Consider the following 22,080-nt stretch of genomic DNA (forward strand, 5'->3'; position numbering starts at 1 on the left):
ATTCTTGAGCATATCCATGAGGATAAGTTCCTAGTTTCAATAAGATGAAAATTTTTAAAGTTTGGAGACTATTGCCAAACTGCCATCTAGGGGCAATGAAATCTGAACTCTTTAAATTACAATTTTATAAAAACAATATAGTGACTTTTGAGAAGTGACCTTATACTGGCATGTGAAAACGATGAGTAGTATTTAGCATTTTGGAATTGAACATTGAGATATTCTACTACTTAAGGGTAGCATGAAGCTTTGTGACATGGTCATTTAATTTTGCTTGGGGATGATTTTCGACAGCATACCCTGCAAAGCAGGCACGTAAGACTCAGGCATGTCCAACACCTGCTCCTCAAGATGGTTTTGTAATTTATTATTCATTCCTCTGTTCACAAGAACTCCATGTAAAAAAAAAAAACTATAACGATGGTTGAAAATGTAAATTTTATATATAATATGCTATGTGACTCTTTAACATCTTGAAGGCACAGATTCCAAATGAGTATCAATAAAGTCTGTTTTTACATAACTTACTATATAATAGTCTAATGTCTATATATAGCAAAATATAGTATGTATTGGGTTTAGGTAGGATTTCTTATTCTGTCCTTCTAAGAAAGTTGAAAAACCGCTCACATGTGACTACACGGAAGGTGTTTGTTCAGATCTCGCTTTCCCTTCCTCTTCCTTTGTCTTCTCTGCAGCTCTTCTTGCTTCTCCCCTGTATATCCTATACTTCTCTTCCTCCACCCTTCCTGTGATGCTGTTCAATTCATTTTATTATGGCCCTTATATTTACATATTATCACAGTCTATTTGCGATAGCTCTAAGTTCTTCTTGACTACCAAAGCTTTGGCCACAATATTTTTAAGGAATGCCTGCTCTTTACCGTTTGGTTCTCCAAGAATGACTTTCATTTGGTTTGCTGGGTCCCGTAGCTTTGTTGTCTAACACAAGAGTTCTTGTTAAATTCGTTTGTTTTTTTTTGTTACTATTTGTTCAGGATCTGAGTTGAAAACAGTGTACCATGCGGCAAAAACATAGGCACCATGATATTTCCTATTAACAACAACCATTTTCAAAAAAAAAATTTTATGCCCTAAAGTAAGCATATATATATATATATATATATATATATATATATATATATATATATAATCTATAGCTATCTCTACTCATTGTGGAATTCTTGTTCCTTCAGTATAATATCTGCAACAATGGTGCATTGATATTAATTTTGTACAGTTGAGAAGTATACTGATATGAAAAAAATAAATATCTATATCTATACATATTTTTAATTTATCTATATTTTTGTAAATATTCCAAAGCTCAATACTTTTTCATACGTTCAGAGTTTTAATATCAGCTTATCCAATTGGGAAAACAGATGTTCACAATATTCTTTATTGATATACAAGGATTCCTTTAGAATTCATTATAATTACTGGTGATGTTGTCCTGTTAGAGATCGACAATTTAAAAGTGACTGGGCCCTCAGTGATTTCGAAGATAGAATACTTAAGCTAGAGTTAATATTTTTTATTTACTTATTTTCAACTTTTTCATAAAGAAACAGACTTAATATAGACAGAATGGTTTCAGGTAGAAAGAAAGTCCACTGCATAGACTTTAACCCTTACCATCCCTTAATGTAGGTGCTCAGCCACAGTGGGGACCAGAGAGTGCCGATGATTCAGCAAAAGCCATCAATATGCACAAGCCATCAATGTTGCCTCGTCAACATTGTGTAGAGTCATTCCCTTTCTGAAAGATAACATTAAACTTATTTTAGGCTCACTACTTGTTGATTACTGCTTATTTTCATGGCATAGTTATTTTTTAATTTTATTAAATTTAAATGAAAATCCCATGAATGACCATTTTTCTCTAGTTCCCTTTTCTTTTTCCTTTGTCCTTCTTCTCTTACCCCTTCCTCCACATATATTTTTTAAGTTTAATTGAATTGAAAATTTACATTTGGTGCTAATGTACAGAAAGCCAAGGATGCACCACTGCTCAGCCATGTGAGTAGAACTGGTTTACCCCAGCACTGTATTTAACCAGCTCTTAAAGGGATTTTATTTGTTTGGTAGGGACCAAAGCTGGTGAATGAATCATGAGGGTCAATTTGGGTCACTAAGTACTAAAAAAATATAGACACGTTCCTTCCTGGTTTTTGACTCCCCAAACTGGAAAGAAGAAAATCTGTTTTAGGCTGCAAATATTGAGTCAGGAAATATTTCTATTTGATTTCTGTTTGATTGCATTAAGAGATGAGGCCCAAATAATGTTCCCTTTTCCCATAACGTGTCTCACACACATTTCACATTCTTAACCTGAGAAAGATGTGAAAAGCAAGCTCATGCCATTTATTCACACTGTAAATTATTCATGGACTTGGGAAAAAGGTACGAGCAAAGAGGGTACTGTGCTTATTCCAACCATACAATGGTAAATCAGAAAAGACATTCTGCTGGATTCTTACGGGACTTATTAACTAAATAGTGTTTATCTTCCCTTCCTGGTTAACCTAGTCAGAGCAAGTAATGAGCTCAGAGGAAATAAAGCAAATACTGAGCCCTTTCCAATCCCTGCAACTGCTCTGCCACCCACCATTTCTTCGAATGTTATTTTCTTTTTCTTTTCTTTTTTTTTTTTTTTGAGACGGAGTTTCGCTCTTGTTACCCAGGCTGGAGTGCAATGGCGCAATCTCGGCTCACCGCAACCTCCGCCTCCTGGGTTCAGGCAATTCTCCTGCCTCAGCCTCCCGAGTAGCTGGGATTACAGGCATGCGCCACCATGCCCAGCTAATTTTTTGTATATTTAGTAGAGAGGGGGTCTCACCATGTTGACCAGGATGGTCTCGATCTCTTGACCTCGTGATCCACCCGCCTTGGCCTCCCAAAGTGCTGGGACTACAGGCTTGAGCCACCGCGCCCGGCCAAATGTTATTTTCTTAATTTTGTGTTTGTTTGACCTAAGGGCACTAACTGAACTGAGCAAGGGCTTCCAGGAGATGGCTTGGGACAAGCAAAGCGGGTTTCTTTGTTTCTCACTTACAGAGATACATGTCAATCAACCATTGCCTCAGTTAAACATTTAACAGTCATTTAAAAAAAAAAAATCTCCATTTCACATTCATCAGTCTGTTATTGGTCAATAAAGGTGCATGTTTGGGTAAAAATATTTACGATGAGGTCCATCTATGATTTTCAATAGGTTCCCCACAGCAAATGATCTCTACTTTCTCTTCTGCTACAATTCCGTGAAAGAATTGCTGTTCTTCTAAATATAGCAGACAGAAAAAGAGGATTGTTTCACTTATCACCACCAGGAAAGCCAGATTGCAGGGAAGATCAAACACCTTACCTCTTACTAGGAATCAAATCACAATTTTCAGTTATCAGAAATGTTTTTTTTTTAATTTTGATAAAAATAATACCAATGACTAATGATTATTTCATGAAAACGCTTAATACTTTTGTTTATTGTGGAGAATCATGATGCTTAATATAAAACTTCTGTGACTGCCAAAGAATAGGGGGAGGGGATTAGGGAAGGGAGGGATGAAAGGATGGATGGAGGTTGAGCCCCAACAAATGAGGAAAAGTATGAGTGCCAATTTTTCTAAGAAGTAATATGTGACTAGGGAAAGGCAGGAAGTCACCTAGATTCTTCCAAGTCTGCCAGCTATTCCCAAGGCCTTCTCACTCCAACGGCAATTTAAAAAAGCAATAGAGAAACTGAACCATATACTGTCATGACCCAGCCTTGGTAAATTCATTTCTAACACAAACCGATAACTCATTTCTCCAGAACTGAGTTTATTTGGATTGGTTGTTTCCAAGTAGAGAAACAGCCTCACTTTAAGAAAGCCTCTATTTTGTTCACCGTTGTTAAGGTTATACATGCAAACACTGTAGGACTTTATTTTTATTTTCATTTGAGTGGAGACAAAGTCTCTCTCTGTTACCCAGGCTGGAGTGCAATGGCATACTCATAGCTTACTACTGTCTCTATCCTTGGGTCAAGCAGTCTACGTACCTCAGTTTCCCAAGTAGATAGGACTACATGTGCACCACCATGCTCTGCTAGTTAAAAAAAAAAAAAAAAAAATCTAGCCTGGCGCGGTGGCTCACGCCTGTGATCCCACTGCTTTGGGAGGCAGAGGTGGGTGGATCACCTGAGGTCCTGCCTGACCAACATAGAGAAACCTTGTCTCTGGTAAAATACAAAATTAGCTGGGCACGGTGACACATGCCTGTAATCCCAGCTACTCAGGAGGCTGAGGCAGGAGAATCGCTTGAATCCAGGAGGCAGAGTTTGCGGTGAGCTGAGATAGCGCCATTCATTCCAGCCTTAGCAACAAGAGCAAAATTCTGTCTCAAAAAAAAAAAAAATGTAGAGATGGAGCTTTGCTATGTTACACAGGCTGGTCTCAAACTCCTGGCCTCAAGCAGTCCTCCTGCCTCAGCCTCCCAAAGCACTAGGATTACGGGTGTTAACCACTGTGCCTAGCCTTACTGTAGAACTTTATAATTCGTTATCCTTTACTCTGGTGTACATAGCATTAGTGAAATAAAACAGATTAAATTAAAACCAGTTTTGGTTTTTTTTTTATAATATTGAATTAGGCATATTTGAAAGTACTTCTCAAATGACATTGTAAACATAGCCAAATTATTCTAATTTTCTTACTGTAGCAATAAGTCTGAACATAAAATATTTCATTTTCTTATACAAAATGAAGCTTTAAAAATCAAGAGCATTTAATTCTTTTCATACATAGGCCTTCTAAACTGGGATCTTGCCCCAGAGAAGAGAAAAAAACTACACAGAAACCTTAAGTATTAAGACACATTATTGTAACTAAGAAAGAGCATAATGTTAATAGTGGCTTTTTCTAAGGGGTAAAATAATGACTTTATAAGAAACTTTTCCTTATTTCTTATATTTTCTATATTTAGCATATACCATTTCTATCATTTTAGATAGCTATTAGGTTTTAAAAATAAAGTTTTCCTTTCTGCTTTCTTTCAGGCTGGAGGTAAAAGAAACAGAGATGAAAGCAATAATAATTCTAACAGAAATATTACAGCCATTACAACTTGCCTGCATACAGTTACATATTAAGAGACTGAAAAAGGCAGTTTATTTTACTGCTAATTCTAGTAGTAATGAAACTAAAGCTCAAATATTCAAGTGACTTGTTTGAGGCCACACATGCATAAATGGTTGCAACTGAACTAATACAACTTGTCCGACTTTTACAAGTGTATGCTCCATCACATAATCCTGGGTGAGTATTGAGGATGCCATTGTACACTTCAAGCAGCCCTGCAGAGTTATCTCTCCATGCTGGAGCTAATAATATCAGTGAGTATTTACATAGTCCACACGAGGTACCAAGCTCTGTTTTAAGTGCTTTACAAATAATAACTCATTCCATCCATACGGCAACCTTGTGAAGTAGACTATTTCTATCATCCTGTTTCACATATAAGGAAACTGAGGTCATATAACTAGGCCCATGATCACTCAGCTAGTGGAAAGACTGGGATACAGGCAGACTGACTTCAGATTACATTAAATAGCTGCTGATTTGTCTTTATTTTGATGTTAACAGGAAAGGATTGCTCTCCTTTAGTGCAAGGTGAGACACAAGGCAGATTATAGGGATTAGTCTACAAAAAGTGAAGGGAGTAGCATCATTTTTCCAAGGAATTGCTTTTCCTGTATCATTAGAGCCCAACTTGGACAAATTATTTTCCACATTGAGCCTCAGTCACTATTTGGCTCATTTCATAGAGAAGGAAGCTGAGGTCCATCAAAAACATTGATGGTAGAGGTGAGAGTACACTGCTCAGCAAACCCTTTGTCCAAGGATAATTTCACTGGCCTCGACTATTGTTTGCCTGTTAAACTGTGGCTCACAACATTTCAGGGAGCAAAGACCAAACGTTCCACTTGTGCTGTGGTGAAACTTTCCATTTCAAAGAAGTACATTCCAGCAGGAGTAAAGCTACCTGGAAGCAAAGGGCTTGTTATGGGGTTACTATAAAATAAAAAACAAAACTCAGTATGGAGCATGACCATTGTTTACAGACATTGCATCTGGCCCAGTGTACAATGTGGATCACTGGCAGAGACTGTGTTCACACGTGGAACACAGAAGAGAGCTACGCTAAGAAGAAAAAGTCAGGAAAAATAGATCCTTTCCTTTTTTTTCCTTATTTAAAATATGATAAAAATATCTATAAAATAACATTTATCATTTTGACCTTTTTTCTTTCATGAGATGGAGTCTCACTCTGTCATCAAGGCAGTAGCGTGATCTTGGCTCCCCTGCCTCTCAGGCTCAAGTGATTTTCCTGCCTCAGCCTCCCGAGTAGCTGGACTAGAGGTGTGCACAAGCATGCCCAGCTAATTTTTGTATTTTTAGTAGAGACAGGGTTTCACCATGTTGGCCAGGCTGGTCTCAAACTCCTGACCTCAGGTGATCCACCTGAATCAACCTCCCAAAGTGCTGGGATTACAGGCATGAGCCACCGCACCTGCCTGTTTTGACCATTTTTAAGTGCACAGTTCAGTGGCTTAAGTACCTTCACATTGTTTTGCTACCATCACCATCAGCATCTCCAGAACTTTTTAACTTCCCAAATACAAACTCCATGCCGCTTAAACAATAACTCCCCCTTCTTCTCTCCCCTAGCCACTGGCACCCACTATTCTACTTTCTGTCTCTGTGAATTTGACTGCTCTTGGTACCTCACGTAAGTAGTATTTTTCCTTTTGTGACTGGCTTATTTCACTCAGCATAATGTCTTTAAGTTTATCCATGTGTAATATGTGTCATAATTTCCTTCCTACTTAAGGCTGAATAATATTCCACGAGATGTATGTATATACTGCATCTTGTCCATTTATCACTCAGTGGACACTTGGGTTGCTTCCATCTTTTGACTATTGTGAATAATGGTGCCATGAACATGATGTAAAAATAGCTGTCCAAGTCCCTGCTTTTATTTCTTTTGGATACATGCCTACAAGTGGAATTGCTGGATCATACGATAATTCTATCTTAATTTTTTTGAGGAATTGCCATTATGCTTTCCATAGTGGCTGCACTATTTTACAAGTAATAGATTTTAAAGCCAACTAATGATTTCAGTTCCTTTACCCCACTCCCTCAAAAAGACTAAGTGCCTCAGAGGTGCTGGTAGTCGCTAACCATGTGATTGCCAATTGTACTGTTTGTCTGTTTAGCCCAACCCAGTCTAGATAGACTAGAGTCTATCTCCCCTTACCTCAGTCAGCCACAATTTCACAAATGCTGCAGAATTTGTAAAACCATGGAACCCAGATCACTGACATTCCCTGCCAAAATTACACTTTCAAAATGTCATGACAAAGCCACCCAAGTGCCACATTTGAGCTGTGTTAATTAGGAAACAAGACTAACCTCAAAGACCTTTCAAGCTACTCTACAGCACATTGATTATTATTGTAACATCTAGCTTTATTTCACTATTTCATAGTAGAGGTGAAAATATTCGCCTCAGAAAGCATGATGTGCAGCTGTTTTACAGCATCACAGTGACAAATATCATGAATGCTTTAGTAGGTGAACCTGTGTCTAGCTCACCTGTGACTCTCCTGCAGCGCTTAGCATTGTGCCTTGCACAGTGTATAAATCAGTGACAAATTCAGACAGTGTGTCCCAAACTTGAACAATTTACATTACCACCCTGAATGGCTTTTGCTATGTCTGCATATCAACTGACTTCTTAAGTTAATATATAGTGACAAAAGTTTGTATTATCAATACAGATGAAGAATCAGTGTTCCCTGCTATAAATAAAACAAATATACTCATAAGAAAACAAACTAATCTATGTCACACCTGTAATTATTTTTCTACCCATCAATAGAATTTCTGGACTGGCTTATTTGATATATAACTCTGAATCTATTGATCTCCTCAAAAAACAGTATATTACTAAATATTTTGAGAATATAATTAAAAATAAAGGCTGAATCAAAATAAAGAATGTTAAAATGTTAGCAGTGATCATTTTTGTGATATAATTATGGATAATTACATTTTATGATCTTAAAAGAAATAGGTGATCTACATAAATAGAATATATGTGTATATATATGTATCATATTTAATTCAGAGACAATGGCTAAAGAAAAAAAGGCAAAAATTAGAAAAAACTAATAGCCAGTTCCATCAAATTGACACTAGAGATTAGTGGGGTAATAATTCTTGCAGCCAGATCATCCTCACATCTGGTGACAAAAAGTGCACCAGTAGAATGGGTATAAAGAGAATGCAGACATCAGCGATGATCAGAGTAAAGGTAAATGTGTGAGCAATGACAGCCTTCCCAGTATGGGCATCTTCAGAAAAGCTCTGCTACACATTTCACCAATGAAAGGGACTAATGGAGGATCCACTATGTGCAGAACAATATTTGAAGGATAATCTGTGATACAAAGAATATAAATCACTCTTCTTGTCCCACAGTCTCTAAAAATCTAGAAGAGATAGCCATGAAAACCAAAATTATACTACAAATCACAGTGCTGCAAAAGCTAAATGCATATATAGAAATATGTAACCTTCTTAAGTGTGGAGAAAAGGGAGTGAGAATAAGAGCAGGGAAGTAACCGGGAAAGATTGCTGGGATGAAATTTTGAAGGAAATGGATATTGACAACCAGAGTCAAATGTATGAAAAGAGTCTTTTTTGGTTTTAGAGGATAAATACTCCTTTCTCCAGGACTAAGAAGAGGGATTGTCATCTAGAACCTGGAGCACTCCATTTCTCTATCTAGAACTGGTCAGTGGTGGGGGAATAGAGGGTTGAATGGATTGCCAAGGAAGGGAAAGTGAGTTCAGTGGCAGTCACGAAGGCCTGGAGTCTCACATCATGCTAGCAAGTTAAACGAGGGTACCAGTGCCAGCTGCTCACACTCCTCTGAGGCCTGGTCTGCCCCTAAGCTGTCTTACTTCCTGACGTCCCTTCCCAGCTGGGCTACTCCCTGGGTTGTTGCAGACTCCTCCCTTCACACTCCCTGCACAGCTGTGGTTTGGCGTTCTCTGCAAGTGTCCCAATGCCAAAAGTGCCCTCTGGGCTTGTGTTCTGAGAGCAAAGGCCTGCCCATTTCCACTACAGAATTTACTCCCCGAGACAGACGGAGGCAGCTTTTTTTAGATGGCCAAAGCAAATTGGCCTGCATGAATGACATTGGAGCCGTGTGGTAATAATCATATCTGTTGTCTGGGACACCCAGAGGCACCAGCATAGGCTGTAAGTAGCTGAGAACTTTTCCTGCTGCATCATAGAAGCTGTTGGCTTAAGAAATGGAAGCATTTGAAGGATGAATGAAAACTCCTCCTTGTACATGATGTTTGGCTGTGGCCGGAGGGAACAGTCAAGTTGAAGTTGTACAACAAACAGTTGCTTTTATGCTGAGCCAGGAAAGTGACTATGATTCTCCATGGCTAGGTAGTGCCAAAGCAGGGGTCTGCAAACTGTAGCCTGAGAGCCAAACCCAGCCCTCTTGCTGTTTTCCTATACCTGTGAGTTCAGAATGGTTTCTCCATTATTAAGAAGTTGAAAAAAAATATTTTATCACACATGAAAATTATATTAAATTCAAATTTCAATACCCACTAATACAGTTTTATTGGAATACTGCTATGCCTATTGGCTTATATATTATCTCTGGTTTCAAGCTTCAAATGCAGAGTTAAGTGCTTATGGCTGAGACCTCACTGCCCTTTACTGACAAATCTTTTCAATCCCTAGGCTAAAGCACTGGCCAGTGTGACCAAGGATGGGGACAAAGTGAAATAATAGTGGCTGAGAAACTTTTTAAAATGAGGACAGAGATTTTTTTTTTCTGACCTGCATTTTTAAATGTCCCAGCATTCTTGGATGCAGAATATACCACCCTGAGAAAGAGGTATATCTGGAGCTTAGCATTAAGGCTTGAAACAACACTTAGATTTCTTTTTTTAAAACTTTGAATCTCTCATCTCTCACCTTCTCCCTTCCCCCACCAACACAAGCAGAGGAAAAAACCATGGGCAGACCACTCATGTAGCTCAGAAGGTCTTAGCGATATGCTGGCGCTCAGAGAGGCTCATTGGCAGTGGAAAAAGTACAAGGGCAGTGAATTGCAGGCCCCCCACGATGGACCCCAAAGAAGGATTAACTGAAACAATTTTGTGGAAATGTATTCAGTATGCACAGATGACAACATGCCAGCAAGCCATTTCAGTATAGCATTCTAATTATAGACACCACTCTCAAAGTGTGCTCAGCCTAGACAGTATGGTCCCTTTTATAGAGTGTGGTTTAAATTGACCACAAAAACCAGAGGTCACTTTAGGTTAACTAGTACAATTTGGTAGCTCAAAGGAACACTGTACCTCACTCAACTTATAGGACTAAGACTTTATTTTTTCTTAGGTTCTGAGGATTCCTCCAAGCCAGACAGCTGGAATGAGCAGTTAAAAAATGAATATTGTGTTAATTGAAAAAATGGATGTTTTGTCACAAAGAAATTATTTAAGGAAACCCAATTTCTGAAGGAAGCAAGCTGAAGAAGAGGTGCGTTGAACGGGAGTGTGGCAGTAATATGCCCTTGGGTCATGGGTGGAGGAAGAAAGACAAGGAGACAAGAAATTTCTCAACATATCCTTTAAAGACATGCTGGTATGCTGAGTGAGACTATGCATGTTTAGGCACAAACTCAGCCAATCAAGGTAGAGAAAGGGCATGGCTCAGAAGGTAGTAAGAACATACTGTTTAAAATACTTACATGATGACAGTCTCCATCAATATATCTGATTCTTCCACTTGCTGAAGGTAATATGGTGCCTTAAAAAACACATAAGCTATTCAAATATATTAAGAGTTTTTACCCAAGTAGATGTGATCACATAAAGTTATCACAAAAGCTACCATGAATAGAGGAGTCTAATTCATTGCTTGAGTTAGACAGACTTCTGGGTAATGATAAAGAGAAAGAGATTTGGTAGTGAGCTAAAGAGAAGCCAAACCCAAGGAATGAAGAATTGGCAAGGAAGCTAGAGGAGTGTTTCTTGAAAAGGCCAGGGTTTACATATTCCCTAACTTATTATGAGAAATATAATTTGTTGTATACAAATTTAGAATAAGGACCAGATATGCAAAGTCTCTTTATTTTTCTCTTTTGTCATTGCAAGCTCTCATAATGCCAGACAATAGAAACTTGATCTCAGGCAATTTCTAACCCACCCACCAGAACTAGTATCTAGTACCTAGAACTGTGGTATCTAGAGCTAGATTTCCACAGCACCAAAGTATTTTGAGGAGAGCAGAGAGCATTGTATCATATTTCCAATAGAAAGGCCTATTCACATCTACCAGCTATCTTGTTAAATTTAATGCTACTTTCCTTGACAGCAGGATTTTCATTGATAGCAGAATTTTCTGCTACTTCTCTTCCACACTGAGGCTGCAGGTACTTTGCTGAGGCTGCCTCTACCAGCCCTTATCAACTCCTAGCTGCTCTTGAATGCAAAGAAACCATTCTACTACTTCCACTCCAAGACTAGATGCAGGGAACTCTGTGGCACAGCTCAAGCCCTTTGTCCTAGATGCAGCACAGTCATTTCCAGGTTCATTTAGGAAAGGATACAGTTTTCTTCTGCTTTCAGGTCCCCCAAACCTTTCCGCTATTCCCTCCCATAGGTATTTAACTCTGAGACAGAGGCAAAGTACTGTAGCTCCTTGGAAGGTTCTGTTTTCCTCTGACTCTTTTCTTTCCCAACTCAAGTTGTTGTTCTCTATACAGAGATCAAGGGGACAGAACATGAACTTCACCTACTCCTCTGGTTTTCTTCTTACTAATCTTTTGTCTTATGGTCATGGCTAGACTTTTGAATTCAAAAGTTAGAAATCTGATTATGCTGTTATCTAAATTCTTGTGTGAATTTCAAAAGTCTAGCTGCTGCCTTGATTAAGAGGAGGGCAGGATTTAAAATACTATCTCACTATTAATTTATTATCCCTGGGCAAACTTCATGATATTATAATCAAATGTCCAGTGTTTTATTTAATTATTTGATATTTTATTAAAGAAGACATTCTTTTAAACTGACAGATACAGTAAGAAGTGATTTCTTCAACCAAAATGTTTTAGTGACACTATTTTATAATTCTAATATATGTTCAACTAAGTCCCTGGGTGCCTTCTTATAATCACTGTTAAAACTGCCTCAACAGAGTGGTTGGTGTGGGCCCTGTTAGAATCAGCAACTTTCTTTGTTTTTGAGCCCATTTTCTTTTCCTTAGGAATCTCAAGAGTCTTCAAACACCCATATTATGCCGATGTCTTTTAAGGTGATTCTAACTCGGCAGGTAAGTGAGAAACAATGACTATTTTTGACAGAAATGTTGTACTTCACCTTGATCTGAAAATTAATTGAGCTTCTAAACTTGACAGCACATCATCCAGCTATTTGCCTTCAGTTGAAAAATGAACAAATAAAAATACGAAAAATGTAATGACTCCCTGCTTTGATTTTATGTTGCTTTGTTCCAGGTCTCTTACTTGGCGTTGAACCTGTTTCTGTTGGGAGCAAGCAGGATAGAGAACTTTAAAGGGTAGGTCATAGAAACAAATTTGCCTCCATTCTTAAGTGTTTGAATATTCTTCAGAATCAACAAAGCACTACAGTTTCAAACAGCATGTCTTTAACAAGTTCAGGGATAAAAGTCTGAGTCCTGGTCTCGCATTTAAAGAAAAAAATGATACCTTTACACTTTCAAGGGAGGAATATGCTCAAAAAATATATAAATAAACACCTCTGGTTATAGATATAGCCTAGCCATATATCCTTAACTTGCTAAAGTATAGTTTTCCCAGATTTAAGTCTTCTATTTGAGTCAAAATAAAAGCAATCCAGCCCTTACAGTTTTTTCCCACAGAGTGAAAGCCAAAACCGATGGGTTTTCTTCACTATTATTTTTATTTTTTTTGAGACGGAGTTTTGCTCTTGTTACCCAGGCTGGAGTGCAATGGCACAATCTCGGCTCACCGCAACCTCCACCTCCTGGGTTCAGGCAATTCTCCTGCCTCAGCTTCCTGCGTAGCCGGGATTACAGGCACGTGCCACCATGCCCAGCTAATTTTTTGTATTTTTAGTAGAGACGGGGTTTCACCATGTTGACCGGGATGGTCTCTATCTTTTGACCTCGTGATCCACCCGCCTCGGCCTCCCAAAGTGCTGGGATTACAGGTTTGAGCCACCGCACCCGGCCTTCTTCACTATTATTATGTTAATACAATTAAATAAAAGGTAATGAGAGATTACATACTTTCTGTCCAAGCCTTTAGTTCTTGGTGTCTGTTACCCACATCTGTCTTTACAACCTCTCTACATTTTTTTTTTTTTTTTTGAGACGGAGTCTTGCTCTATCACCCAGGCTGGAGTGCAGTGGCATGATCTCAGCTCACATCAACCTCTGCTTCCCAGGTTCAAATGATTCTCCTGCCTCAGTCTCCCAAGTAGCTGGGACTACAGGCATGTGCCACCATGCCTGTCCAATTTTTTTGTATTTTTTTTTTTTTTTAGTAGAGATGGGGTTTCACCGTGTTAGCCAGGATGGTCTCAATCTCCGGACCTTGTGATCCACCTGCCTCAGCCTCCCAAAGTGCTGGGATTATAGATATGAGCCACCACGCCTGGCCACAACCTCTCTACAAAGTATAAAAGATAGGATATGATCATCTACATTTCGATATAATAATATCTTATCTATGTATAATATGTTACAGTTTATAAAACATACCTTATCTTATTTTGGTTCTGACTCACACAGTACACCATGATACATGTAAGTCAATCAGGTATCATTTTCTTTAGTTTACATTTGGAAAAACTGGAATTCAGAAGGGTGGAAGGTCTACATCCTGCACTTAGAAAATGGATGGCTTTGTCAGGCCCATGACTTTATCCTACTGAGACACAGAAAGATTGGGTGAGAATAAGTCTATATCTCATAAGAATATGCCACAATAACCACAATAGTCTTCTTTTTTTTCCCCTTAGAGCTTTACATTTCTGGAGTTTCACTGTTTCAAGCCATTCTTTTGTGAAATATGCTACGACTTCCTAGACTTGATATACTTGGAACAGCCCCTTTTGTCCCATTCTCCAGAGAATTATAGGGGGCTGTTGGATTTGAGGACTGTTTTCTTCTACAGATTTACATTTTGAAAGCCTTGCTTCAACTCTCAAAGGATGTCATTAAACACAGAATAAATATTTAATTGTCTCTCTATCCTCACAGTCTTCATGGTGGCAAATAAAAGTTTCTGTGAAAGAGTTTGCTCCCTGAAGACCCACAAGTGGTGGTTAGAAAGTGTCCACAAATTAAAGGCAATGAAAGATCACTAACCACAAGTAATAGATGTTATTTTAAGAATGTAAAGTACATAAAATAGCTTTTATATGCTGTATATTCTGGACTCTAACCAGGTGGCTACTGTATAAGTATTTTCCCAATTTTGAGCAGTTTTATACATACAAAGATGTTTTCATAAAAGCAATCTGTGTAAGATAAATATTAGCCATAGTTACATGATTTCTTTCAAATTCTAACAGAACAGTGGTAATCTGTGAGGAAATAAACTTAAAATTGCTTCATCCCTTAAAGTATCTGAATCAGTAATCATTCTGAAAGACTTTTCTGATTTTAATAAAAGGAAAAACAACAAAGAGAAATTAAAAAAAACAACATTGATTCAGCATTAAGAATCATTTCATTATGTAGGAGACATGAATGTATAACCTCCAATAATCTACAGCTCTTTTCCCCATTTGAAAAACATGAAGTCTATAATGAGTACCCACTGTATATCTCATAATCTTTTTAGTGGAGGTCAAGACTGATATGGCAGAAATGCCAGTCAGTGCCAGGGTAGGATTCTGAAGGCTGGATATTCTCAAAATAGTTGAAGACAGAAACCTGTATTTGCTTATTTCCCCACTAAGAATGTTTGCCTACCTCCTTTCTAGCTAGCTAATAAAAACCAAGTACGTCTTTCAGGGTTCATTTCAGAAATTGTTCTGCTGAAATCTGCTGCTTTGCTCAGTTCTGTTGATACTGTATCTTATCTATATTTTCCAATATCCATCTTTCTCAGTCTGCATTAACAATGTTCTATCCTAAGCCTTTATTATTCTTTGCCAGAACTTAGCAATAGCATCCTAACTTTTCCCTGCCTTCAGTCTATCTCTCCACTAATTCCATCTGCAAACATACAGCTTAATCTTCCTAAAGAGCAACTTAAAAATATGTCAATTTTCTGTTGAGAATTTTTTTGCTGGATGCTCTTTACCTACCGAAGAAAGTAATAATCATTAAATCTTGCTTTTCTAACAATCTCTCATGGATGCTATGCTGCAACAGAACACATCAATTTCTATATCTTTACAGGCCTTAAGCTTTTACCAACCTTTCCAGTTCCTCACTTTCCTCCTCACATCCAAGTCTTATCTAATATTCAAAGCCCCATATGAATGTCAGCGTTCTGAATACCTTTTCTGAGCCCCAATTTCAATATATCTTCCCATGTTCTAATATCTGTCACCTTTCCACAGTGCTTTTTTGTGTGTGCAAGAGAATCACCATGTTTTCATGGGTCAAATTTCCTGAGATTTAATTCCTGGCTATTTATGTGACCCTGAGCAAGGACTAATCCTGACTGCCTCAATATTACGGGGAGGGGGAAAGCTAATATTACCAGCTTCAAAGTTGTGTGCAGATTACAAATTAATATATGTATATGTTCTTAGTAAATGCCCAATAAGTATTAGCTGTTATTATGTACATCTTCTGTCTCATGATACTAAGAAACTTTGGGTTGGGACTTCAGGCTACCCATCACTGTGTCTCACCATGGTGATGGAACATATGCCAGTGTTCAACACATGTATGTTGGATAAACATATTTGTTTATGAAGTCGCATTCTGTCCCTTTCAGTTTCTTAGGTAATACCCAAATACCCATAAAAGACTTCCGTTTATTGGTAATCAAGGCAGCCTTCCCTCTTATGATGTAGATGGGATGATTAATTGAACTTGAAGCGTATGAGAACCCAGATTCCCCATAAAAATACTTCCCTTTCTTGACAACTATCGGACTGGTAATCTGTATTCATTCTGTTTCTCCAAAGAATTGAAACATTGGTGATAAGGAGACACAGGCGCAGAGACATGGACAACAGGTCCAGGGAAATTTACATTTTCAAGGGTTATTTCCCTGCATTTTCCTACAGTCGTGTTTACCATTCTCTTACAAATACTCTGAGGCCAGGCACTGTGGTTCACGCCTGTATTCCCAGCACTTTGGGAGGCCAAGGCAGATGAATCAGCTGAAGTTATGAGTTCGAGACCAGCCTGGCCAACATGGTGAAACCCCATCTCTATTAAAAATACAAAAATTAGCTGGACATGGAGGCACATGCCTATAATCTCAGCTATTCAGGAGGCTAGGGCAGGAGAATGACTTGAACTCAGAAAGTGGAGGCTGCAGTGAGCTGAGATCACACCACTGCACTCCATCCTGGGGGAGAGAGCAAGACTTTTTCTCAAACAAACCAACAAAAGAACAATAACAATAACAACAAACCTGAGTAATATCTATTCCTGAATAGGAGAAATTAGCAACTAATAAACTGTGTGCCTAACTAGGACCCTCAACACTTTAAGGAAACTCTGTCCACCATTTGACTATGTGCCTTTAAGGAAATAGGATGCTGACTCTGAATTGTGCATTGAAATTCATTAAAAGGGCTGGGTGTAGAATCGGAAAGTCAACATTCAGAAGCATATGGTATTTATTTAGGGGATTCTTAGACTCTGATGTGTAACATTAATCCAAGCACAGACAGAATGAAAAGTACCATTTCTCCAAATGGCATTCATGTCTAAATGCCAGCTTTATAAAATACTGAATTACTCATAAACCTGGAATATGAATATTTTTTCAAGAGTACCTACGTTTAGCATCTAAAGTTTCATAAGAAAGGACATTTATAATGGATACATTTTGTTGCATCTGTGATTCCATGTATGTGTATGTTAGGTTAGAAAGACTTCAATTTTTACTAATACTAAAATTTTTCTTTTGCATTGATAATTTGTGTGGTCCCATGTGAAAAAAAGAAGAGTGTCCTTAGCCTGGCCGTCAGCCTCTATTATTAACAATTATAGATATCAAAGTAGAAAAAAGAGCTACCATTTGCTGCGTGTGATCTGTATTGTAATACTCAAAATAAGCCCACGAGGCAGGCATTATTATTTCTGTGTAAGCGGTGAGGAATTGGAGGCTCAGTGTGGTTCCGTGGTTTGTCAGAAGTCATGTCATTAGCTAGCGGCAGGGCCAAGACTCAAGTTCACATCTTTTAATCACAAAAAGGCTTCACCTACAGCTAGTTCATAAATTTAGATTTACCAAGTTTTGCTTATAATAATTGCTGTACTTAGAAAAATGTACAGTTTTGTTACTTTCTAAGCATGTAAGTCTAATTTGTGATTCCCTGGCCAGGTGCTCAATACTGCGCCCTGCCTGCAGCCAACTACTAAACAGAGACAATTTATTAAAAGGGTTCTCCTGTGATCGCTTCCTGGGGACTCAGGAATAAATCTACTCAATCTACCAATTAGCCGATACATGTTTCTACCACGTGCTAGTAAGGCTACCCAATTAGCTAGCCTATGTGTATGTTTCCTTATGCTGGGCCCCCTTCTCTTTCCCTACTTTCTTCAATAATATTATGTTCTTAGAATGGCTAGGGATGGGTACCCCAATCTTAGTCAAGGTAGCAAAAAAGACCTTAATAGGGAGGGTTTCCTAGACTTGCTTAACACTACTAATGGAGAGGTGCCTTCTCTTCATTTCTTCAAAGATCCTTCTCATGAGTTAAAAATATCAACAGTTTAAATGCTCTAAGGAGAAAAGCAGTCAGAGCTGAGGACATGTAATCCAGGTAAAAAAAAAATGGTTGTGCACCTATGTTTATGGCTTCATTATTCACAATCGCCAAGAGGCAGAAGCAACCCAAGTGTCTGTCAAGAGATGAATGGATAAACAATATGTGATGTATATTTAATACATGCAACAAAATATTATTCATTCTTAAAAAAGAAAGAAATTCTGACCTGTACTACAATATGGTTTAAACCTTGGGGACATTACATTCATGAAATAAGTCAGTCACAAAATGATAAATATTGTTTAACTCTACTTATATTAGGTATCTAGAGACATCAAATTCATAGAAATAGAAAATAGAATGGGGGTTGCCAGAGACTAGTGGGAGGAAAAAGCAAGGAGTTATTGTTTAATGTGTTAGAGTTTCAGTTTTGCAAAATTCAAGTTTCTGGTGACTGGTTTTACAACAATGTAAATATACTTATAATTACTGAACTGTATACTTAAAAATAATTAAGATGGGCACATTTTATGCTGTGTGTATTTAACAACAATATAAAAAAATGGTAAATGTATGAGAACTGTGGTTATGGGAAATTTGTAAGTTTTGAGTGTGTGAGGAATGAAGACATTTGGAGAATGTGGAACGACAGAAAAGAATGGCACCAACTACTAATTCCCAAGCCCAAAATAATTTTCCACCTTACCCTGGTACCTATTCTTAATTCTCTGGTTTGAGGGCCAAGCAAGAAAAGAAACCTATCTAAACATTTAGGATTACACACCATTCACTGACATTAATTACGTGGGTAATTTTCATAATTCTTTACATGATTTTTAAAAACAAGTCAGACAGATAGCTTTCTCTCAATTGAATTTCAATTAAATAAGTCAAATGGCTTTCTTTGAATTAACACTAAAGTACATTATTTAAATTGAGTGTATTCTGCCATTGCAATGTTATTGCATTTATTTGCTTTTTATTGAAAAAATATTTCAACAATATGATTGTTTCCTTCATATTTTATGAGATAAATATTTGCTAGCCTATTGTATAGACAACAAAGATATAGAATAGCATATTGGAATAGAAATGCAACCAGTTTAGGTCTGGCTTTGAGTCATTAGCTCTCCTTCCGGGTAACCCTGAAAAGCAGGCTAAAATTCCCAGGTCTCAGTTTATCTTTCAGCAATATGAAAGAATTAGCCTAGGATGGGTGCAGTGGCTCACACTTGTAATCCCGGCACTTTGGGAGGCTGAGGCAGGAGGATCTCTTGAGGCCAGGAGTTTAAGAACAGCCTGGGCAAAGTAGGGAGACCCTGTCTCAACAAATTTTCTTTTTTAATTAGTCAGGCTTGGTGGTGTGCTCCTGCAGTTCCAGCTACTTGGGAGGCTGGGGTGAAAGAATTGCTTGAGTCTGGGAGATCAAGGCTACAGTGAGCTGTGATCATATCACTGCACTCCAGCCTGGGTGACAGAGACCTTGTTTTAAAAAAATAAACTAAAGTCTAAAGTAGGGTTGGCAAACTTTTTCTGAGGACAAAATAGCAAATATTTTAGTTCTTTTAGGCTTTGTGGGGATGAAGCAAAATGAAAGTGATGATAGAAAAGCAATCTCTACTATTTTCTAAATACAAAATTCAAAATATAATAATTACTAATTTTTAATTCATGTTTAGTAATCAGAGGAATGAAATTCCCTCTTCTGAGAAATATTTTGCTTAATTGGAATTCAAAGAGCTAGTATTCCTTATCATCAAATAATTGCAAACTTTCATATAGTTTTCAATAGTAAAAACTATTCTTAGCTCATGAACCATACAAAATCCAGAATTAAACTAGATTTGCTTCATGGACTATAGATTGCCCACCCCTGTTTAGGAATTAGATAATTTCAAAAGTCTTTTTCCACAATAAATGCCATGCTTCCAGAAAGTTTCTTCTAAGCCTCTGAGTATAATGTAGACTCTGAGTATAATGTTGATCAGGGAAGAGAAAGGCTCTGGCTTAGGGTTTAAAGGAACAGGCTACTGTGGTGAGGACTGCCTGAAGGGGAACAGGGTGGGTGGGGAGACCACTTGGAACTCTACTGTTTTACTTTAGGTGAGATGTTAGACCTGGGTGAGCTAAAAACGCACTCAGCATCTGTGAGGTGAGACAGAGGGGGAGCAAGGATGATTCCAGGGTTTTGGGTCTGATAAACTGAAAGCCTGGAACAGTCGTTACTTAAGATGAGGAAGTCTAAGGGAAGAAGAGATTTGGGGGAGAATATCAAGAAACTTGGTTTTGGATGGGGTGCATTCAAGACGCAGATTGCACAGGCAGTTGGATGTTTAAATGCGGATTTGAATGGAGAGGTAGAGGCTAGAAATATAATTTCGGTAGTCATTCTGTTACAGATGCTATTTGAAGCCATGAGACTGAGTGAGAGATCATGGAGGAAATGAACGTACATAGAAAAGGGAAGAAGTCTGAAGACAGAGCCCTGAGACATTCCATTGTAAACTGGAAGATGAGAAGGGGCAGCTGGTGAAGATGGAGATAACCAGGAGAGTGTGCCCTCTGAAAGCCAGGCAGCAAAGGATTTCCAGGAGGAAAGAGAAATTAACAAGGTCAAATGCTGTCTATGAGTTGAGTACAACTAGAATAACTAGAATACCTTCTAGAGTACGTTCTAAAATTCTTACCAGTACTTAAAATCACCTACAAATTGATCTCCTTTATGTCTATGCCTTCATCTCCTAATATCCCCTCTCTTCCTCAATATGGTCTCTCCCCAGTTTTCCTCTCCAGCTTTCATCTGCTACCTCACTCTTTCCCTCATTCAGTATCCCCTTTTCCAGCTGTTAATATATTGTCCTATCTGTTGTTCCCACTGTCTAAATGTTCCTTTTGCTTCATGATTACTTTCTATCACTACAGTTTCTTTTCATGACCACTAAATCGATAATACTAATTTCATTTATGTTATTTCCATCTCCTTCCATTCACTCTTTATCCCAACACTTTGCTCTTTCACTTTACACTTTATATAATTTTCGGCATCACAAAATTTTCAATTCATTGTTTTTCATTCCACATAACAGCAAGAATGCAGACTGTCTTGTTCTCTGCACTGTATCAGGCCATAGTATGCATTCAATGAATATTTACTGAATAAGCTAATTAATCTATATTTCAAACATGTAACAAAATTGTATATAAAACATACCCAAACACTGGTAAATCATTCCAACTTGAGATGTATAGAGGAAGAAATCTGAGAGGAATTTTTATTTGATGATGCTGGAAAGTATTCTTTTCAAGCATTTTTCAATTTACATGTTGTTTAATTAAAAAACATTTTCCAATCCATTTGAGCATTTGGCAATCCATTTGAGACATATTCATCCAACTTATTTCCACAGTCCCTCAAATACAACCTTGCATTCGCTTACAATGGTGCTATATAACTTCATGTCACCTTTCATAGTTCCAGGAATCTGTAAAAGTCATAGCATCATCTTTATACACTAGGTCTAGTGTATAGTGGACACACCTTGACTATTTATTGAAAAGATGTTTAAGTAAATGAATATTGAAATCTTTAATTAAGAGTTGCTGCTGAGGATCAGAAAACCAAACACCACATGGTCTCACTTAAAAGTGGGATCTGAAAGATGAAAACACATGGACACATGGGGGGAACAACACACACTGGGGCCTGTGGGGAGGTGGGAGGGAGAGCATAAGAAAGAACAGTTTAATGGGTGCTGGGCTTCATACTTGGATGATGGGTTGATCTGTGCAGAAAACCACCATGTCACACTTTTCCCTATGTAACAAACCTGGACATCTTGCACATGTACCCTGGAACTTAAAATAAAAATTGGCTTTAAAAAAAAAAAAGAGTAGCTGCTGAGTAGTCAAGTAAAATTTTCTTACTCATTCATCTCCTACAATCCTTTTTAATAGAGTTGTTTTCTAACAGTCCAAATGAACACAACTTATCATTGGAAACTCTTTTTTAAAAATCACTCTAATGAAATTCAGGGGATGACTAGAAATGGGGTAGGGGCAGGCTTTGCGTTTGATAA

Source organism: Callithrix jacchus, chromosome 12 (assembly GCF_049354715.1).
Source record: "Callithrix jacchus isolate 240 chromosome 12, calJac240_pri, whole genome shotgun sequence".
NCBI classification, from domain to species: Eukaryota; Metazoa; Chordata; class Mammalia; order Primates; family Cebidae; genus Callithrix; species Callithrix jacchus.